Source organism: Vulpes vulpes, unplaced genomic scaffold (assembly GCF_048418805.1).
Source record: "Vulpes vulpes isolate BD-2025 unplaced genomic scaffold, VulVul3 u000000641, whole genome shotgun sequence".
NCBI classification, from domain to species: domain Eukaryota; kingdom Metazoa; phylum Chordata; class Mammalia; order Carnivora; family Canidae; genus Vulpes; species Vulpes vulpes.
In genome coordinates, this window is record NW_027325782.1 from 177,317 (window position 1) to 199,477 (window position 22,161).

The following is a 22,161-nucleotide window of genomic DNA, read 5'->3' on the forward strand; positions in this document are numbered from 1 at the left end:
TTTGGTGGAAACTGCCCCTCGCTCTGGCTTTCAGGACCTGGGGGTGTGCGCACTCATCGCGACAGTCCCTCTCTTAAGTGAGGCACTCCGCGCCCCCCCCACCCCCAATCACCTCTGCGCGCCCCCCTGCAGCCCTTGCAGCGCCCAGCGCACCCCAATGGCGGCCACTGAGCTTCCTGCAAGCTCCCAGTTGCCTCCGTCGCCGCCTGGGAATCTGGGGCCCCAGGGGACTGCGAGCCCTGGTGTCCGTGGGACACAGGGAGGACGCAGCCGCTGTGCCTGCCCCACCCGCCACCCCTGGGAGCGGGGAGGCCCGGAGAGGCGGGGCGCGGCCAGCAGCTGGCCTGGGGCAGGAGCAGCGCCGCCCACAGCCCGGGCCTGGAGCCCAGCGGAGGGGGAGCGGCGGGGGCAGAGCTCTCCTCCGCGGGGGAGGGCCCCCAGCGGGGGGCACAGCAGCACCAGGCAGCTGCCCGGAGGCCGCGGGGTCCTGGAGCGGGGGTGGGGGGGCAGCTGCAGCGGGAACAGGCCTCCGTGGAAGCGTGGCTGGTGATCACCGGGACTTCACCTTCTCTTACTTTGTTAGGAAAGCCACCAGGTAAGGAGGGGACCCCCGGAGGACGCGCCGGGCGCTGAGTGGCCTGGGGCTCAGCTCGCCCCCTTCCTGAACCTCCCCCCTTCCTTCACCCTTAAAGGAGCTCTGTTCCCAGGCCCTTTGCTTTCCAAGGAGGGCTTTGGTCCCGCTGGGCCATAGAGATCTCTACTCCGCGGCAGGTACAGCCCAGACGCCAGGCGTGGGGTTCGATGCAACTTTCTCACAAAGTTAGATGCAACAGTGCACAGGCTGGACCCCCTCCCTCGACCCGCCCCCCACCCCCTGCCCTGGCATCCCCAGGGCAAGATTGTTCAGACACCCCGCTCAGAGGCCTCCCCCCCCTCTAGCCTCCGGGGCCCCCTAAATCTTAGCGCCCCTCAAACCATGTTGGAGCCCTTCCCTGCAGCTCCTCCGGGAGCACCATTTCCAGCCTGGTCGCAGCGGCTCCGCTCCACCCCAGGCCGCTCGCCGGCCCTCAGGGGGGGCGGGGAAGCCGGCGGGGGAGAGCGCGGGGAGCCCTAAGGCAGCACCATGCCGGAGTCCTCCCGGAGTGAGTGGGGTCGCCTCCGCCCCCGCAGTCCCTCCCGGGCTCCGCGCTTCCTTCCACTCTCTGGCTGCGCCCAGGGCGGCGCTGGGGAGGGCGGCGGCGGCGGAGGGCAGGTGCCCTTTGGGGACCAAACAAGGTACTTCCCGAGCATCCCCCCTCCCACTTCCCTTGGGGGCGCGGGGCTGGGTGCGGGGTGGGGGCGTCGGGGTCAGCCGGGGGCGGGGGTGCTCCCCTGGAAGCGGACTGATAGGGTTCTCTGCCTTCATTCTCTTCGTGTAGTCCTACTTAGGGACCTCAGAAGCGGCTCTTGTTTTTCTGTTTGTTTGTTTTTTCACAAAAGGCTGTTTCTCCTAAAGCTTTGGTGTCCCTGTCATCCCTGTTGGGGTTTGGGGACAGAGCCGACCTCTTCGGGCAACTCTGATCTCCAGGGTTTCGTTACTCCCCGTCCTTGTAAAGTCTTTAAAAAAAGACTTTTTTTAAAGCTATGGTTATTAAAACGTATGTGTGTATATATTCTTATATACTATCTGTAAGAGTTCATGTTGAGTAAAAGTCAGAAAAGGAAAGTGTAAAATATTTAAAGAGTAGCACAGACCATTAATTGTAAGAGTTAAAAAGCACCAAAAGCTGTCAGTTTAAAGAATATAATCTAAGAGCTTGTGTGTAGTCAGGGGTTCTGGTTTGGGCTGATATTTGGTGGCATTAACTGGGTATTTAAGAGATTACTCAGTTGTTGATTATAAAAATTCCAAATTTCTAAACCCAGCGTGATTCATATGGTTGTGGTAAAAACTTATTGCAGACATTTTCACTTTAGAGCTAGGATTGTTTTTTTAACTAGAAGCTCACATTACTTTGCTTTTTTCCCTTTTGTTACACGCTGTAAGTGTAAAATGAGTCTGTGATTCAGAACCCCATGAAACAGATCGTTCTGTAGAAACATTTAACATTTTTTAAATTTAAAATAAATTTGGATTCACTTAGATTGGGCATCCGTGCCTGTAAACAGGCATGTTGATGGAATATTTCTACCTTATTTGATTTAATTGTTGTCATTTGACATTCATGCGTGCTTTTTTATCCTATCCCCAGACTGAATGATCTGTCCTCACAAGTAGTCCCTGAACAGGATGAAGGTTTCTGGCATTCCTAAATTCTTATTTATATACCTGTGAAGGGGATCCCTGGGTGGCTCAGAGTTCAGTGCCTGCCTTCTGCCCAGGGCATGATCCTGGAGACCTAGAATGGAGTCCCACGTCAGGCTCCCTGCATGGAGCCTGCTTCTCCCTCTGCCTGTGTCTCTGCACACCCCCCCCCCCCCCGGTCATGAGTAAATAAATAAAATTTAAAAAATACCTGTGAAAATTGGTTGACCTTGAAAGGAGTTCTGCTGCTATATTACATTGATTGTTATAACTTATCTTCAAACACAGAGCTAAGCACCTAGTTTAAAGAAAGCTACAAGCTTGGGGCATAGATGCTTTTTAGGAATCGCAGCCTCAAAGGAAAAAAAAAAGGAATCGCAGCCTCTTTATGTGAATTTGAGTGTCAATTGAAGAATTCATAACATAATCTATAGGCAGAAAAATTATTTTGAGACTTGCAAACTACAACGTATGGAAAATCCCACCCTCACTGTTCTACCTGCCTGTGTACATACCCTGTGAACTAAGGGCTCTAATCTTCATGCATTTGCAAATGAAGGCTTCTGGTGCCAGTGCCACTTTAACAGCTCTTCTTCTTGCCATCATACTAAAATAATGTTACCTTTCATTATTTACTAAACTTCTCTGCCAAGGAGGGTGATGTTTTACATCATTTAGTATTGTAGGAGTAGCATGGTTGACTTTTTATTGCTTTGTTTTGTACGAGGCAAAGAGAATATTCAGAATATTTGGCATTTAATGGAAATAGGAATTACTAAGTGAGGACAAGTTTTTATGACCGCTTGGATCAAAGTCCAGAAACAGAAGTCTTACACTTCCGTGTAGCTTTCAGCGATAGACTTTTTATTTGACACTGCAAAACTGTGCTGAATTAGTTCACATTCCTGGTCCTGTGTCTAGGATTTTTTTCACTTCTTTTCTTTTCTTCTCTCTTTCTTTGTTTCTGTCATAATTTTTCTCATCTCTAAAAGCTGTAATATTCTTATTTGCAAAATAGTTCTATTAAAATCAGATGAAATAAATTTAACACCAATAAAAGATAAATGTATTATAAAAATTCAAATGAAATAAAATCAGATGATAGATATCAAATAAATATTGCCATCCACTTTTTCAAAAGATACTGTTTCTGTGAATATATAGGAATATAATTCCAATTATCAGATAAATGATTTGTGAGGCATATGTTATTAAGTTGTCACTAGTGTTGAAGATAATAAAACTCTATGGTTATTGACTCAGTCTGACTTCGGTCTTATTTATAATAATTTTATGGTGGTAATTCTGATGCGGTGATGACCTTTTCTTTTTGTATGGTTTATAAACAGCGTTCATATAGCCAGCTTTAAGCTGCTCTTTAGTACTCACCTCAAGATGTGCAGTTTTTAGTATTTTGAATATGTTGTGCAACAAAATTTTCTTTTTAGTAATTCCACCTAAATATTTAAAATATCCGAAACTGGCTTTTAAGTTTCAAAGGTAGAATTTGTACCTTCATCCTTATCTGAATACAGAGAAGGTTTCCTAAGGTTTGAAACACAAAATAACTTAGGACTTTGCTTGAACTTCCTACTGCATTTTAAGAATGCTCAAGAAAGATTTCTTCTGTAGTTGAAAAGGCTACACAGAACTGTTTGGTGTTTATTAGTTTATCCCCCAAACATTTTTCAACCTAATATTTTATTAAACCTGTAACTGTTATGTCGAATTAGATGTGTTCTTTGTTCTCAGAGCTGATTGTAGGATGACAGCCTCTTCCTAGGAGGAAAGTCTTCCATAAGGACCACTGGGCAATTAAACAAATCACTGAGTTGATTGATCGTGGAGGGTTCAAAACGACTAATTTCTGAATTTAGGATGCAGTCTAGTTACTGACTTTGCAGGACTTCCTATGAAATTAGTTTAGCTGGATAGATGCGGATTCAGTTGACCAGTGTTTACAGCTGATTGATGTGGTCGCGGTGATATCTGTTATATCAGGCTCTGAGTAAAAAGCGCCTGTGAGCTACATACCTAGGAATAAAAAATGAAGGAAGGCTTTCCAATATAGGAGTCATTCATTTGATATTTAGCTCTGTAATCTTATTTACCGACTTGGTATTCCCACTTAACTTGAACTATATATATATTTTTTACGATGTAAGTGCTTTATTCATTTTCTCTAACTGGTAGAAATTTACGCTTACTGCCAAGCAAATGTTTAAGGCAGGTAAAGCCAAGTACTCACTTGGCTTAAGTTTTGACACTGCAAAACTGTGCTGAATTAGTTAAGAACTTGAGTTCTTAAGAGTCATTTTGCTAAGTATTCTAAAAACCTTTTAAGAAGCTCTTAAGGATATCTATTTATTTCTCTGGTTTGTAGTTTGTACTGAACATGCTATTTAAAGTGTTATGTGCCATTGGTAGCTTCTGTTTTCCTCGAGACTTTTCCTCTGATTCTGAATTGTAAAGTCAACCTTTTGGAAATTACATTTTCTGAATAATTTTATTAAAACTAAACTTGGGACTGAAAAGATACTCTTCTAGTATCATATCTCTAGTGATAACTATAAAAAATAGCCATCCTTATTTCTGCTCTCTGTACATATACCGAGGTATAAGAAAAGATCCGGATCTCTTAAGCTGATGAAATAATTAAAACACACACACACACACACACACACACACACACACACAGAATTTTTGCACTTTAGAGTTAGAGAGGATCATGAAATCCGGTGTTTCTCAGACTTAAGTAGTGTTCCCCTGCTAAAGACAGTCTTATTCATCTCTAGCATATTAGAAAGCATTTGGTCATAAGTAACATAAACCCTACTTGGATGCATATAAAATTGACTTACATGATTAAGTGCCTGGAGATTGGTTTGGTTATGAAATTGAGCTGATCAAATACCCGTCAAGATTCTGTTTGTCTGTATGTCTGTTTAATCTGTTTGTCCTTCCTTCAGTCTATCCATTCACCTCTTCTTCCTTCTTTCTTTCCTTCTGTCCATCTACCCTTCCAGTTTTTGGTCTTATGCTGTGTTGGCTTTATTCTGTACATTTTCTTTATAGGCTGGAAGCCTTTTTGGTGCAACTTTCGGTGGCTCTTAATATTCTGAAACTAGAGAAATACCTTGTTATTTGTGTCAGTCCTCTCAAAATTACTCTGGCCCTGCTTGGGTCATGTGCCAGCTCTGGACCAATCACTGTGTCCAGAAGAATAGGTTTATCCAAGGGGTGGATAAGCCACAATCTGAAATGCCTTTGGGGGAGAGGGAATTTCCTAAAAGAAAGCGATGTAGACACAGCAAGAAGTTCCAGATACCTACCATCTAGTGCCGGGCTTCCTTTTATTTAATGTTAGTTAAACGTGGAATTCTTAAGAGCTGGTATAATGCTGCCATAATTACAGCATTTTTCCAATTGTAATACCGAAATAAATTTGTGAGTTAATTACGAACTAAAATGGTACAACCCCAGCCAGATACAAGTTGACAGCATTTATTAAATCACCCTTTTAGAGTGAATCTGGCCCTGCCTGCCCAGTAAAGGGTCTGCTGAGGTCAGCTCACCTTTGCTACAGTTGCCTTAATGATGATTGACTTCTTCCCCTGGGTCTGCTCAGTCAGGAAGCTTTTATTCCAATAGCACAGCATACCAACTTTGGGTTTTCCTTGGTCTGAAAGCATATTTGCATATCAAGGTGGTCTCTTTTCAAGATTTCCCTTTGTTCTGCGACCACTAAACTGCAGTGTGATTGTGAACACAAATATATACCTGACTGCCAAAATTGCAGGACAGTGCTTGATTCCAAGGTGGTCATCCCAGTATTTTAAAGTATACTTCTTTCACCTTCTTCTCTCCTCCTCCTCCTCCTCCTCCTCCTCCTCCTCCTCCTCCTCCTCCTTCTTCTTCTTCTTCTTCTTCTTTTTATTATTATTATTATTATTATTATCATCAGTGTGGAAACACAAAATTTAAGACACTTTCATAGAAAAATTACAGATCTCCACAACACACTTGTTTGGGGTCCCTCCAATTGGAGGTGCCCCCAAGTGCCAAACCAGCACAGTCTTTCCCATATCTCAGCTGCAAAACAAATCAGTTTACATATTTACAGCATAGACGTCAGTGACTATGTTTTCTTTCAGAGATAAGTAGGATTTCCTTTAAGGAATATTTTTCACACATGTGTTTGTGAGTGCACGGAAATTTACAGAACACATCTCTTTCAACTCTCAGTCAAGTGTGAATGTAAAACCACATGAAGCAGTTATGCATTTAATTTGTATCGGGTCCCAGTTAGCTTCTCAGATGTTTTCATAGCTGGAGAAAACTTGGAAATACTAGATAACTTCAGGCAGAGCGTTCATGTCCTTTCCATGCCAGATCCAAGAGAACTAATCACTGTAATATCGGAGTAGAGGTTATTTGAGGATATCACTTGGAGGTGCTCCGAATCTCCCCAGCTTCATTTAATAGCCTATTATAGTGTAGTCATCTTTTCTTTATCTAAAGCAGTACTCCTCAAAGGGGATGCTGTGGGGGTACCTAGGTGGTCTAGTTGGTTAAGTGTCCAGCTCTTGATTTTGGCTCTGGTCATGACCTGAGGGTTGTGAGATCAAGCCCCACCTTGGACTCCATCCTGGGCATGGACCCTGCTTAAGATTCTCTCTCTCTCCCTCTCACTTTTTTCCCTCCCCAGCTTCTCTCTCTCCCCCTCTCAAAAAGAAAAGGTGAGGGATGCTATTGGAGTTCGATGGTGGCTTTTTTATGTTGTTTTGAGACACTGTACAACACATTGCAGGATATTTAACATCCCAAGGCCCCAGACACTAATTGCCAGAGTGCCCCCATCATACTGACCCACATTTCCAAATGCCCCCAAGGACATACTATTACGTACATACTACTTGGTTAGAAGCCATTGTTCCAAACTCTTTCATATTGATTTCTACTGATGAATACTGTGTAAGGGCCCCAGATAGGACAAATCTTAGCTTCAAACCCTGGAGCTATCTCTTTCAAAGATTATGACCTTAGGTGCTTCATTTGCCTCCTCTGTAAAATGGGGATAGCATTTACTTTGTAGGGTTCTTACGAAATTTAAAGGAAATAATGTATATTTTCTTCTCTCTCCTAGAATGAATTTCAGTAGTTTACTCTTTTATCTTTATCTTGAGAATCATCAGCACCTTAAATATAATCACAGACAGTCATTGCTTTATTCTGGCAAGTGGGAATTAGAACAAATGAATGGTGATTTTATAGATTTTAAGAGTCCTTATTTTTTACATGAATGTTAATTAATGATTTGAACAGAACCATTTGTGAATTCTGTGAGGTACTGGAAAAGGAAGTGGAAGGGGAGCTCAGACCTCCCAGTGCTGTCCCCAGCATTGGAATTGGCCCAAATTAATAACCCTCAGCTTTAAAGTGAGAGAGGGTAGGGAATCAAAGCAGAGACATTCATTAGTGAGCTTAAAAATCTCTTTCAGGTCTCCTAACTCAGGGAAAAGAACTAGGGGTGGTGGAAGGGAAGGTGGGCGGGGGTTGAAGGTGACTGGGTGACAGACACTCAGGAGGGCACTTGAAAGGATGAGCCCTGGGTGTTATTCTATATGTTGGCAAATTGAACACCAATAAAAAAAAATTATGAATAAAAAAATCTCTGCTCTAAGCATTCTTTTTTTAGGCTTATTTGAGAGAGCAAGAGAGAGAGCATGCACACAAACAAAAGAATACAAGCAGGGGGAGCTGCAGAAGGAGGAGGGAGAAGCTGACTCTCCCCTGAGCAGGGAGCCTGATGCCCATGGTTCCTTGCTCTATCCCAGGACCCTGAGATCATGACTTGAGCCAGAGGCAGATGCTTAACCGGCTAAGCCACCAGGTGCCCCAGCACTAAGCATTCTTGATTCTCACAAGGAGAGCAGAGTGTCAGATTCTCAGATTCAATAGTTTTCTTCTTTAACTACTTTCCAAATATATGAGTAGTGGATGCAGGTCAAATCATTCAAACAGTGTAACTCAAACTGTAAAATTAGGATTGAAGGGCAGGAAAAATATCTAATGTTATATTTATTTTTGTGAGTTATTTTTGTGGTTTTCCTACAGATCATTTTAGCAGATTTCCGTATAGGTGTTTAACCATCCCTTTCCAGACAAATAATTAGTATAATTTTTGTAATTCTGGTTTTAAAGTGATTAATTCACATGACTTATGGAAAAAAGCACTGGACAGAAAGAAAAAGGGATGACACTTTAATAGTAATCTTCAAAACTTGGGAATATGTTGTGTTTTGTGGATTACTCAGGTCCTGCAACTTTTTAATCTACTTGTCTGAAGCATCCTGCAAATCTCCCCAAATATTACTGCTCAAAAACCTGGTGCATAGCCCTCCTGGAGGCCCAAGCTTCAGCATACTTAGAGAATTTCCTCAATTGAGCCCCTTCGGTAGGAGCTATAACAGACCAACTTTAGTTTCCAAATCTGTATCAGAGTGTTAAAGTATTATGTTATCTAGTACTAAAAACCATTCTGCGATTTAGAATTATGATTATTGTGAAATATTGCAATTGTTTTCATTATAGTTATTTATTTTCTCACATTTGTTGTGAGTTTTATCTTTGATATTTTGAAAAAAGGTCCCCCAAATCTATAACTTATTTCTGCAAAAAAAATTAAGTTTTTGATAGTAATGGGAAAACAAGATATGTTCTTATATTTATTTTTCTCAACTAAATATTCAGCTCTTTATTTTTATACATTATTCAGAAAATTACATCATATATAGTGTAGTTATTATTAGTCTAGGGAGTCTTAATGGTTTTTCAGTACTAAATTGAGAGAAAACAAGCATTGAAAAGACCATTTTATTCCTTTAAGTGTTTCTGTACAGATATTAGTGCTTTTAAAACAGGAGCCTAAGAAGCAGCAGTGGCTAACATCTAGTTGTTCTGTACAAGCCTCTTGAATAATTTTTATTTTTACAAGAAATCACTTTTGAAGGTATACTCCATTTAATAATGTTTGATTAACTGAAAAGTAATATCTATCATGTATTAAAGACTGTATTAGGCATAAGGCTTGTCTGAGACTCTATGCTGTCACATTATATGTCTCATTTCCTTAAATTTTTAAAAAATACTTATTTATTTATTTATTCTACTTTACATTTTGTGGCTTTTTTATTTTCATGTATCTATTTTTTATTGGTGTTTAATTTGCCAACATATAGAATAACACCCACTGCTCACCCCGTCAAGAGCCCACCTCAGTGCCTGTCACTCAGTCACCCCTACCCCCCGCCCACTACCCCTTCCACCACCCCTAGTTCGTTTCCCAGAGTTAGGAGTCTCTCATGTTCTGTCTCCCTTTCAGATATTTCCCAATTATTTTTCTCCTTTTCCCTTTATTCCCTTTCACTATTTTTTATATTCCCCAAATGAATGAGACCATATAATGTTTGTTCTTCTCTGATTGACTAATCTCACTCAGCATAATACCCTCCAGTTCCATCCACGTCGAAGCAAATGGTGGGTATTTGTCGTTTCTAATGGCTGAGTAACATTCCATTGTATACATAGACCACATCTTCTTTATCCATTCATCTTTCAATGGACACTGAGGCTCCATCCACAGTTTGGCTATTGTGGACATTGCTGCTAGAAACATCAGGGTGCAGGTGTCCCGGCGTTTCATTGCATCTGTATCTTTGGGGTAAATCCCCAGCAGTGCAATTGCTGGGTCTAGGGCAGATATATTTTTAACTCTGAGGAACCTCCACACAGTTTTCCAGAGTGGCTGCACCCTGGAATCCCCTATCTGCAGTTCATATTCCCACTAACAGTGCAGGTGGGTTCCCCTTTCTCCGCATCCTCTCCAACATTTGTGGCTTCCTGCTGCGTTAATTTCCCCATTCTCACTGGTGTGAGGTGGTATCTCATTGTGGTTTTGATTTGTATTTCCATGATGGCAAGTGATGCAGAGCATTTTCTCATGTGCGTGTTGGCCATGTCTATGTCTTCTTCTGTGAGATTTCTGTTCATGTCTTTTGCCCATTTCCTGATTGGATTGTTTGTTTCTTTGCTGTTGGGTTTAATAGTTCTTTATAGATCTTGGAAACTAGCCCTTTATCTGAGACGTCATTTGCAAATACCTTCTCCCATTCTGTAGGTTGTCTTTTACTTTTGTTGACTGTATCCTTTGCTGTGCAAAAGCTTCTTATCTTGATCAAGTCCCAATAGTTCATTTTTGCTTGTGTTTCTCTTGCAAAAGAAAAGAAAAGAGAAGAGAAGAGAAGAGAAGAGAAGAGAAGAGAAGAAAGAGAAAGAGAATAAAATAAAAGAGAAAAAAAGAAAAGAAAAAAACGGGTGGGGGGTCAGAAACAAATCAAAAAACAAAAAAAACAAGGGGGAGTACCCTCTGATTCTGTGTACTGTAAATCCCTCGACCCCCCCTGGAACTTTCCAGTGCTGCTTGGTGAATAATTTGTTTTTCCCCTGTCCCCCTAGCTGGTCTCCTGGGGGAAGGGCCTGCTGTGCTGATTTTCAGGTGTTAGCACTTGGGGGAACTGCTCAGTCCCCTGCCTGCTGCAAGGCTCAGTGAAAGATGTTTAAACTGTTTATCAGGTGAGGCCACTGTGAGGCTCAGTGGGGGTTGTTTACCCCTTGAGGCCCCAGGAGGAGCAACCAGAGTAGTGGCAGCCAGCTCTCCAGCCCTACAGTCAGCTCCCGCAGTAACTCGGGAGCTCTCAGTCTGCAGGGGCCTGGAGACTCCGGGGCGGGGGCACTCATCTGCTCAGCTTGTGGCAGGAGCCTCCTTGTTGTCCTTGGCCCTCGCGGCTTCTACCTGTCAGCGAAGGAGGCCAGATACTGGGCTGTGTCCCCGGCGCCCTGGGCTCCCAGGCCTGTGCTGTTGGAATCCTGCTCCTGCCACGCAACCCCCTTCACGCGGAGCCGCAGCCGGAGCCCCTCCGAGCTACTCCCCGGTCTAGCCAAGTGCACTGCAGCCCTTTAGGCAGCTCGGCTCTGGGGTGTGGCGTGCTGTCCCCGGGGTGCAGGTGTCTGTTAGTGCCTCTGGGAGCCTGAGGGCATCCCCACCCTCCTGGGTCCTGCTCCAACTTCCTGTGAGCCCCTTTCCATCTGGGAAGATTGGTGAAGCTCCTGCTTCTCCGGGACGGAGCTTTCCTGTCCTGGGGACACCGTCCCCAGCCTTAGCCGGCTCCACATGGGGCCCCTTCCCCTTGGATGCTTTTTGTTTCTTTATTTCTTTTTCCCCGTCCTCCTACCTTGATAGATGCATGAAGTCTTCTCACTGTAGCGTTCCAGCTGTTCTCTCTTTAAATCTCAGGCCAAATTGGTAGATTTTGAGGATTATTTGAAGGTTATCTTGGTAATTTGGTGGGGAGAGGTGACTTGGGAACCCTACTCTTCCACCATCTTGCCCAGAATACTTTTCTGACATTCTTCAGCTACACATATTTAGGGCACTAATTACTTGTAATGAAAAACTGACTTAATTTTTCACATCAACCCTTTTAAGTTATTTAACTTCCTGTGTACTGTATTCTGAATGCTGTTCAGTTAAAGAGACTGCGATCTGTAAAAATATGTGTTTTCTATCTGCTTTTCACTCTGGAGATAGGGGATTCCATGGGTCGGGGTTATTGGATAATACCCCTGGAGAAGATATAAACAGGTAGGCCTCGGTGATATGTGTATACGTGTGTATAAGCCCAAAACAGCAAGAATTTTTAACAGAATCCTTTGAAAAATCACTAGGGGTGGTAAAAGGGGAGGAGCGAGGGGGTGGGGGTGATTGGGTGACGGGCACTGAGGGGGGCACTTGACGGGATGAGCACTGGGTGTTATTTTGTATGTTGGCAAATTCAACACCAATAAAAAATAAATTTATTATTAAAAAAAAAGAATCCTTTGAGAAATCAATAGAAAAAGCCCTGTGCCCTTTGCTGAAAAATTGTAAATCTCTACTGTCCTAGTGACGATCTTTGTTGATTTCTAAAAATGTGTCTCTCTTGGGTTTAAATCTGAGAACGGTGTGCTGTCAGAATTGATTACATGAGCAGACTTTTTTTTTCTTTGTGCTTCTAAGGATATCCTGAGATCTGTTTAATTGGACACTGAAGGCAGAGCATCTGGCCTAACTTCAGTTAAAAACAAAGGAAAAAATGCCTGTAATTTAATATAAACATATGGTGCCATCTGATTCTCCAAAGATACCCCTACCTTAAATATTAGTGCTTAAAACTAGCTTCTTTTTCTTTTCTTTTCCTTCCCCACCTTAGCTACATTTTTTTTTTATGTAACTGGCTTAGGAGGTCTGTGCAAATCAAACAGGGTTTGGGATCGAGATGGTTTTTACTGCAAGATGAGAATATTCACTCATTACAGGCCCCCAGACATGTGGGAGATGATCTTCAGTAGGACAGTAACCAATACACTTCATCTTCATGAAAATTCAAATAAAAGATGATGCTATTTGGAAGACAAGTTTTGACAGGAAAAAATTATATTTTGGCTGCAAAGGTTAGTTAGATGCAGGAAAATGATACTAAGAGGAATATCTTCCTTATTCCTTAGACTTTAAAAATGTTCAATTTATTACCTCAGGGTTTGGTATCAAATTAAAAATAGATAAATGGAGACTTTAATAGTAGCCATCTGTCTGGAGAGTTTTTATTTGGTTTGTCTGGAGAGAGGAAGGATGGCTTAGATTATCTTTGAATGTCTCTTAGATATTTCAAGAGGGGAATGCTGTGGGTAGGGTGGGAAGATACAAATCACATGAGCAGATGATCTTACAGCTTCAGGGAAGTGTTAAGACTGGGAAGGGGAACAAGGCACTTCAGAGTTGGAGGGAACAGGTAGCCTGCAGAGAGGAACTCAGAAGTCATTTGGTTCAGGGTGTTTTGAATAAAATAAATAGTGGTTCTGTTAATGAACAAAAAGAAGTATCTCAGCTATGAATATGTAAGCAACTCTACAGTACACTGCTGTCTATGATCTTGTTGCTATGAGAATATAAGTAATCCTGAATCGATATGTAAAATGGATGTATTGAAAGGGACAGGTTTCATCAGAAGTTTAATATAAAATTAAATGGTGCTTGTCTCCTAAGCTGTGATGTGGTGTGAGATGGTTACAGACAACCAGAGTGAATACATCTAATGGACCGGAAATAAGTCACTAATACTGAATACTTGGACCTGGTTGGAGGCAAAGGGCCTGGGAAAAAGCTGAAATATACAAAGAGCCAACGATGCCCCTGGCCGAGTGTCCTTACTCTAATAAGTCACAGAGAAATCTTTGTTACATTTCACATCTTTGAAGAAAGAATTCCAAATGTCAGACACATCTGATGTATATTGTACTTCCTACTGGGCAGCCAATGTATGACTCAGAGGTAGTTTCTGTGAGTAGTGCTGTCCTCTCCAACGGAGATATGTCCCTGACAGAGCCATTGGGGTTTCCCTACATAAAAAAAAAAGTTGGATTGTGTGGATTCCAACAGTAATGGTGTTCTGGAAGAGAGTGTCTGTTTGTGTAAATGGAGGTCTCAGTCCTTGGATTCCCCAGAAGATTTATGTGGGGATCTGCACTCCAATAAAGATAGCCAGAAAGAATGTAGTAAATGCAAAGCGGTTCGTTAAAGCAAAAAAAGTGCACTTTCAAGGTGGAAGAATAGGCAGGTTCTGAGAGGTGGAACCGGCTCCTAGGTTGTTCTGGAATTGGGTATTACTGGGCCTCTCTGGGCTGGGAGGAGCTGTGATCTGCAGTGAGGTGGTCTCTTAATGGAGGCTGCCTCCAGTCATTTGGGAAACTCCTCCCACAAGTTGGGAGTAAGAGTTTGACCCTCTGAGGTTTGGCAGCCTTCTCCGTGGGGGGGGGGGATAGAGTGTTGTACCCATTATGCAAATACATTATAATGAGTCTAGGGGTTACCTTGGGGTAGGGGTGGAAGGGGAGAGAGCATGTTCTACACCTGAGGCATTTGATCTGCCCACCCCAAGGTCCTAGAAACTACAAAGGAGGCCATTGTCTTCCCAGGATTTTTTTTTTTAATTTTTATTTATTTATTATAGTCACAGAGATAGAGAGAGAGGCAGAGACATAGGCAGAGGGAGAAGCAGGCTCCATGCACCGGGAGCCTGATGTGGGATTCGATCCCGGGTCTGCAGGATCGCGCCCTGGGCCAAAGGCAGGCGCCAAACCGCTGCGCCACCCAGGCATGCCTCTTCCCAGGATTTTAATGTGTAGCTTATTTATCACCAGCCTTGCCTCTGCTCCTCTCCCCATCATTTCCCTTTAAAGACTGGGGACCGTGCCTTAGGGTGTTCCTTCCACTGCTTCAGTCTCCCTTCTGCAAAACAGTCGCAGATTTTAAAATCTGATTCTAAGAAAATTTTTGTTTCAAGAATCTAATGGCATTGCTGCTCATTCTGCTTCATTTAGCTCTTTGTCAAGGTAAACAGTTTTGTTACTGTAGCTACAGAGGAACCGGGAAAGGAGACTTCATACCCAATTATCTAACGTGACTTATTTAATGATTTATTCACTGTCCTTAAAGAACAGTGAGTTGATGTCCTCTTTGAGGAGGGGCATGGAGAGTTCTTTCTATGTATCCCAGCAGTCTTTCTGGACACTTCTGACGTTACCCAATGGGCAGTGAGGGGTAAGCAGCAACATAGCACAGTTTTCAAGTGCCTCCCAAAGGAGATCTCAGTATGAGCTTTCCTAGTGAGAAGTTACAAATTCCCATGGCTTCTCACCTAAACATATGAGATATAAATAGTAGGTGTTTATAGTCCTGAGTTCTTCTTTTAGCAGTTACAATATCAAAAATTAAATTTCTGCTTCTCATGGAGGTCTCGCATTTTGTCAGCAAGATTTTTAAATGATTATTGAGGATCCTTTGGCATTTAAGAAAACAGGAATTGTTTGAGACACATGGCAGTGAATGGTATAAAGACAGAACAGGAAAACTGCATTTTTTCTGGACAATATATGCTAAAATCTTGACATATCAGTGTTTGGAGCTCATGTAGCAGATGTTTTGATGTAACAGTCTTTTGGAGGTAACTTGACCTCTGCAGATGGCTTCCTAGTCTGTACATCAGTATGTGGCTGGACCTGTGCAGTTTGTTTGATGTCCCTGCCCCTCATTTTCTTGGTTGCTTCTGTGCCACTCCCGGGGCCTTTCTAATTGCCTTCTATGTGCTGTTCTCTCTGGGTAGGAGCACTCTGTCTCCAGCCCTCCACTGGCCACTGGCCAGTCCCTACCTTCTTTAGAGCTCCTCTCAGGTCAGAGAGGCTGTATCATCTCTTCTGAGATTGCTCAGCTCCCCTCACTCTGCCTCCTTCTGCTCTGCTTGAGTTGTCTTCACAGCTCTTACCTTTCCCTGAAGTGATATCCTATGCTTGTTTGTTCTTAAGTGCTGCAACGATGTCCAGTTCCAGCTGTCTTGTTCACTGAAAGATTCATAGTGCCTTAAGTTGTACCTGGCACATGGTAGGGACTCAGTGAATTATGTCCAGTGAATGCATGATTGTCCAAATGGATCATTGGGAAATTCAGACATTATTAGGCTCGTGGTGCTTTATTTTATTAAATGAAGTTTTGGAGATGTAGAATTTGTTTATCCCCACCCCAAGTCTGCAAAGGTGAATTTATATTCTTATATTTGTGTTACTTGGTATTAGAGATCTGAAGTGCTGATCACTCACTCCTTTCCTCCTCCCCTGGATTCCAATGGAATTTAAACACACAGTGAGTTGGATGGAGATTGATTTTTCCATTATTAAACTGAGCACCGCCTGATAACCTACAGCGTGGGGGCCTTGGAGAAGCTTGAGTTGAAGCAACTTGGTTTCCAGAATGTAAAATGAGCTACCCACTCCTTTGGCAGTTACCTCTCTCCCTCCAACTGAATGTTGAGTGGGTCTGACCAGGAAGCCTTATGGCATGAAACAAAAGACAGAGGGCGCACTGACCTCAACAAGCCATGAGCAGGCCATGAAAAGACAAAATGGAACCTATTTTATTTATCTACTATTTAGAAATGTGAAAATGTGGCTCAGTGGATGTCAGATTCTACTGGTTTCATTGGCAAGTTCTCCTCATATGGAAAAGATTCAGGAAACAGGTGGAGAGTGAAATTGAAAGGATTGCTCCAGCTCTGCCCCCCTCAAGTGGGAACCAAGCAGTATCCCCTTTTCAGTGGGAAAAGGGGGACAGGTTGCAATTATGGTTGTCCCCTGGGTGGTTGCAGTTGCAACACGTCTATTAAAATATACCAACTAACAAATAATTTGAACCAGAAAAGAGCTATCAACTCTGAGAGTTGCTGCAATTGTGAGTCGTCTAGACATCTGCCAAATAAAATAGTAGGTTCTATTTGTACGTATGTTTAAGGGGGAGAATGGATGTTAATCCAGCATCTATTCAACATCTGTCAATAAGAAATGTGTATCCTTATGAGAAAATATCATATCCTACTCTTGATATGTTTAGTATGACTAATACTAACTTCATGTCCAAACTCAGCAGCTTTTTATGTTTCAGGTTCGTGGGAGTAAGGGAGAAGTACTATACATTTTGGATGCTACCAACCCTCGACACTCCAACTGGCTTCGCTTTGTTCATGAGGCACCATCTCAGGAGCAGAAAAACTTGGCTGCCATTCATGGAAGCTTATTTGCTTCTTATTTGTACTATGTACTGTGAGAGGAATGAACCAATTTATAACTGCACTCCCTGTTTTAAATTTATTCCCAATGACCTGCTTCAAATAACAGTAACTAACTCATAAAGCAGAGAAATCTCATGTATTCAGCATATGCAGAAAAGGGTTAAATCTAGTTGTAAATTGACACCAGATCATTCTCTTTATGAGAATTCTTGAGGGAATGAATTACATGCTCTGATAATGTCCTTGGCAGATCTTGTTTTCAAGTACTTTTGATTCATTCAGTGAACATTTATTGATAGTTTCTTTACTTGATGGTTTATTTGGCTCATAGTGCAATATTCTGTGTTATTACTTGGGAAAGGCTTCATGGAGAAATTTTATTTGGGTATATCCTCATGACTAGATTTTGAGCTTCTCGAGGATAGTGTATTAGCCAGTGTTTCCCAGAGAAATAGAACTGATAGGATCTAGATATCTGTCTTTCTGTCTATCTATTTATATATATCTCTATCTATCGAAAGATTCATTCCAGGGAATTGGCTCACGTGGTTATGGAGGCTGACCAAGTCCAGAATATGCAGAACAAGTGTCCCACTTTGAATCTAGAGGCCACAGGCTGACGTAGAAGAAGCAGTGTCCCACTTTACACACCGTTAGGCTGGAAGAGCAGATATTCTAGTTTGAAGATCATCAAGCAGGAGAATCCTCTTATGTGGAGGAGGATCACCCTGTTGTTCTGTTCAGGTCTTCAACTGATAGGATGAGGCTCACCCACACTGGAGGACAATTTGCATTAGTCAAGTCCATCTATTTAAATGTTAATCGCATGCCAGAACACCCTCACAGAAACACCCAGAATGATGTTTGAACAACTATCTGGTGATCCTGTGGCCCAGTCAAGTTAATACATAAAATTAACCATCCTCAGTAGGAACCGTATTTTATTGAATTCCATATCCCTGTATCCTTGCCTAGTGCTGCACATTACATTGGGCTCTGACAGAAACTGTGAGTTGAACATAGCTGATTCCTCAGCAGAAATTCCGCCAAGATGAGAAAAAGTTAAGCAATAAGTTTTTAGAGGAGTCCTCTAATTAAAACTCCTTTATCAGATGGTTAACAGAATGAAGAAACATTGCAATTCACTGGGAAATTGGTTGATTGCATGTGAAAGCACAGCTCCTGGTACCTAAGCTGCAAAAAAAAAGCAAAGCTATGGTTGGCAGAAGTAAGAGAGAAGGGAAAGAATAAGGAAACTAATATTTTTTTAAGAATTTACCATGTGCGGGCAGGCCCAGTGGCTTAGCGGTTTAGCACTGCTTTCTGCCCAGGGCGTGATCCTGGGGACCCGGGATCAAGACCCATGTCAAACTCCCTGCATGGAGCCTGCTTCTCCGTCTGCCTCTCTCACTCTCTCTCTCTCTCTCTAATAAATAAATTAATAATCTTTAAAAACAAAGAATTTACCATGTTTATTGTTCTAGAAGCTTCATTGTACATCATGTCATTTACTGTGATCCGAAAGACTGTAAATTTAATAATTTGCTGAGAGTTATGCTGATTTCACTCCATTCTGAGTGTAAAGTCCACAGTCAGAAGAGGGAAAATGCACAGAATTAGGTTTTAAAGTAACCAGAAAGGATAGTCATCTAGAATATTCCATTTCCTGATGTTATTAGCTAACCATATTTTCTCCATACAGATAAGCATTGGATAACCAATGTAATTACTGTCTTTTTTTTGTCTGGATAAATGAGAGATGCCTCTTACAAAAGGCTAGATTGGGCTGGAAAATAGAATCTTTTTGGCAGCTGGAGATATTCAAGCCACTTTTTAGGTTATTCAGGATATACGTTGATCCAACCACAAATTTCAACTGATATTTTTAAATGTGCATACATTAATTTTTTCCAAGCATTTTGTATTTTTTATGGCTTCCTGATGCAGTCCTCTTCCAGCACCTCCAGCATGACCTCACAATTTTAATTTACAAACTCAGTTCAAGTGTCTCCTTGTGAATGTTACTGATATCAAAAAGCCTACATGTAGACTCATGGAATTTACTTTAGGCAAACCCACTGTTTTGTGTTCTTTCTTTATTCTGTGTTTTAGAGAATGTTATTCTGTTTAAACTACATTTTTTCCTTATGCTTAAATAGTAACTCTTACCTTTGCTCAGCTGCCTTTTGTTTGTGACCTTTCTTCCTATTGGTGGTTATGTCTGTATCATCGATAACACTCTACGTTTGCCCAGACTCCCAAAGGATTGGCTGCTCAGCTTTGAGTTCCCTTTAACTGTATATTTTGCTTGCAATGATCCCTTTAGGTAATGGAATACTATGTCGGTAAGTTTTTATATCTACCTTTTACCCACATCACTCCTCTAGGCCCTACTTATGTATTTCTTTATAAGGGAACCACCTGCACGTCTCTCTTGTTTAGTAGCCGGTGTTGCAAAGACTCACACAGTTCTCCCGGTCATTCGGTCATTCAGTGTCGTACCTGTCTTCTGCTATGTCAGGTGCGCTTCCTTCCTTGAAATAGAGTAGGAATCTACAGAAGATGACTGTTGGCAACTTTGATACTCTCAGAAATTATTGTTCGATTTAAGAGGAGGTGAAGTGGGGGTGGGACTGGAAGAGGATTCATAAACTAGAAGATCTGTGAAGTTTCATATTCAAATTAATTAGAATCTGTTCAGAGGCCAGTGTGAGAGCCTTTTGGTGCACAAGTGATGACAGTGTCTTTAATTCCTTTTAACATTATCTTGGCTTTTCCTTAGAGTGGGATCGAGTGCACTCTGTGTTCCTTGCCACAGAGCACAGTATGGATCTTTGTCGCTCCCTTGGCGGAACGTCTGTTTTCCTTGAATGCTAGCTGGAGTAGCAGACTGTTCAGGGTTCAGAATCACATCTGAGCTGGGAGCAGAGGACCCAGCTATAATGGGTCACAAGGCTGACAGTGATGTCAGCCTTCTGATTCGGTGGAATAATCTCCTGAGGGTTGCATTCCAGAAACATCGAGCTGGTAGGAGAAGACCATAATGTTTCCTGCTTAACATTATGAATCACTTACATTCCAAATTGTATCTGAAATTTGGGGTATTCAGGAAATTTCTTGTTTGAGCTGTATGTCCCAGGATTGGAGTAAATGAGAAACATTTGTGGCTATGTGGCTTGCTTGGTGGAAAACATCAATAGTTGGTCCAATTTTTTTGGACAAGGGATTAAGAATTTGAAGTCTGTTTTGGCAGAGAATTGGAACTCCTTTTTGGAGACTTAGTTCACTGGTAGTTTTGCAATTTATTTGATTTTGGAAGATTTGCTTTGGAAATGATGATTTAAATATATGAATTATTGAAGGATCTCATAAGCAAAAAATTCTTCCCACATGCACACATTTCAGAACAATTCATTGAACTGTATGTTCAGACTTCTGAAAAGTATTTCCAACTGAACCAGAAAATTCTAAGTGTGAAAGATGTGGCTTAAAATGAACCAAAAGAATTCTTAGGCTCCATAAAAAATGGGTGATTCTTATGACTAAGTATTAATTTCTTTACACCAAAGGAAAAATGTAATATTGGAAGAAATATTTGACCTACTCAGATTTTACAGGCTTTTAAAAATTTCTGATCTTTTCATAGAAAATTATTTATGTACAGAATTACATCATTTAAAGTCAAGACTTTGAATTCTTGGAATATTTTAGATATAGTGCTACATCTCATGTTCTTAAAGACATAGTTCCAGGCATCCCTTCCTGGGACTTTTTTGCAGCATAATATCAACATAAATGAAAAGGTGGCTTGGTGTTATAAGAAAAAGGAGCATATAGAAAACCTGGGTTTTTGGAACACCTCATGAGGGATGTCAGGTTGTGGGGATGGACTGAATATGTTGAGAGAGCACTAGGTATTGAGCCAAACTTGTGATGTCAACAAAGCTTTGTCCCAATTCTGATGTCAGTTTCGTTTTCCCATTAGCAGGAGAGCTATTTTATTACATATTATTTTCTCTCCTTTCTCTGCCTTGTGCAAGGCTGGGTAGTCTTAGGCAGTTTATCTTGGAGTCTTCTGGTGACACATGATATTTCAAAATGGTCAAGCCAAGAGATCAAATGTGGATTCCTGTGAGAGAAGCAACTTGATTGTTTCTAAAGCACAGACAAGACTTTCTCCATTGTCATGAAGACATTGAGATCCATGGGCTTATTAAATGTTGTTGATGCAGCATTCAGATCGCAGGGGCACCAACCTAGCAACCAAAAAAAAAAAAATCAACTGGATTTTTCATTTATACCAAAAATTATAAAGACTTTTCTCTAATTCAGTTTCTTTTCTGTTTTTTAAATCAGATTTATATAAATGTTTTTTTAATAATTTTTCTAGACTCTGTTACAGAATATTAGGGAGCAGCTATCTAATGATTTCTTTAGTAATACCATAATAATATCAGTTAAATATCTTGGAGATCTTTTAATGGATTATTTTATAGTAAAGTACATATTTGTCTTTCCTTAGTTAAAAGTTTAAAATAAGTACAATTAGAAGCAGTAGGTCCTATGAAATTTTAAGTACTAGCCCTACTGTGGCTACATATTACTATAGGAAGTTAAATTATTATATTACTTATAAATATATTATTTTAATTCAATTGGAGATTATCCGCAAGTCAAACGACTATTTTTAGAAATATCCTTAAGCTGTATAGATTGATAACTTTGAAATACATCATTTAATCCTTAATAATGATGATGGTGACGGCAGCTAGCACAGAATAGGTACTATGTGCCTATAAGTGGTCATGTGTATTAGAACCTTAATATGTACCATGAATATGTGAGGAAGGCACTAGAATTGTCCCCTCCTCTGTCAGGTGAGGTTGCTGATACAGAATCTAAGTAACTTGCCTGAGCCACACAGCCATTGAGTAGCTGGATAGGAACTGAGTCCAGGTAATTTGTCTTCCCTGTCCACCGTGTAAACCTCTGTGCTCTAATACCTTAGAGTTAATTTGCAAAAGAGTAAACACAGATTTTAAAAGCCTTCCATGCTTCTGAATTTACTATTTAGATAGTTTTGAAACTACTGAACATTTGCAAACAGTTTCATTTAAGAATATACATAGTTTAGAGTTATTTAGAACTCATGTTCCTTGATAT

At 41.4% G+C, this 22,161-nt stretch overlaps 1 long non-coding RNA gene across 2 annotated transcripts in view; it reads left to right on the top strand.

Annotated features, from left to right (window-relative positions):
* The first annotated feature begins 216 nt into the window (after nucleotides 1-216).
* Nucleotides 217-22,161, top strand: part of LOC140597335 (uncharacterized) — a 38,778-nt gene continuing 16,833 nt past the window's right edge. Inside the window, exon 1 of one of the 2 annotated variants that reach the window (XR_011999195.1) lies at nucleotides 217-595. This is a non-coding gene — a long non-coding RNA (uncharacterized lncRNA). The remainder of the gene's footprint in view (nucleotides 596-22,161) is intronic. The other variant, XR_011999196.1, reaches the window with a different exon arrangement.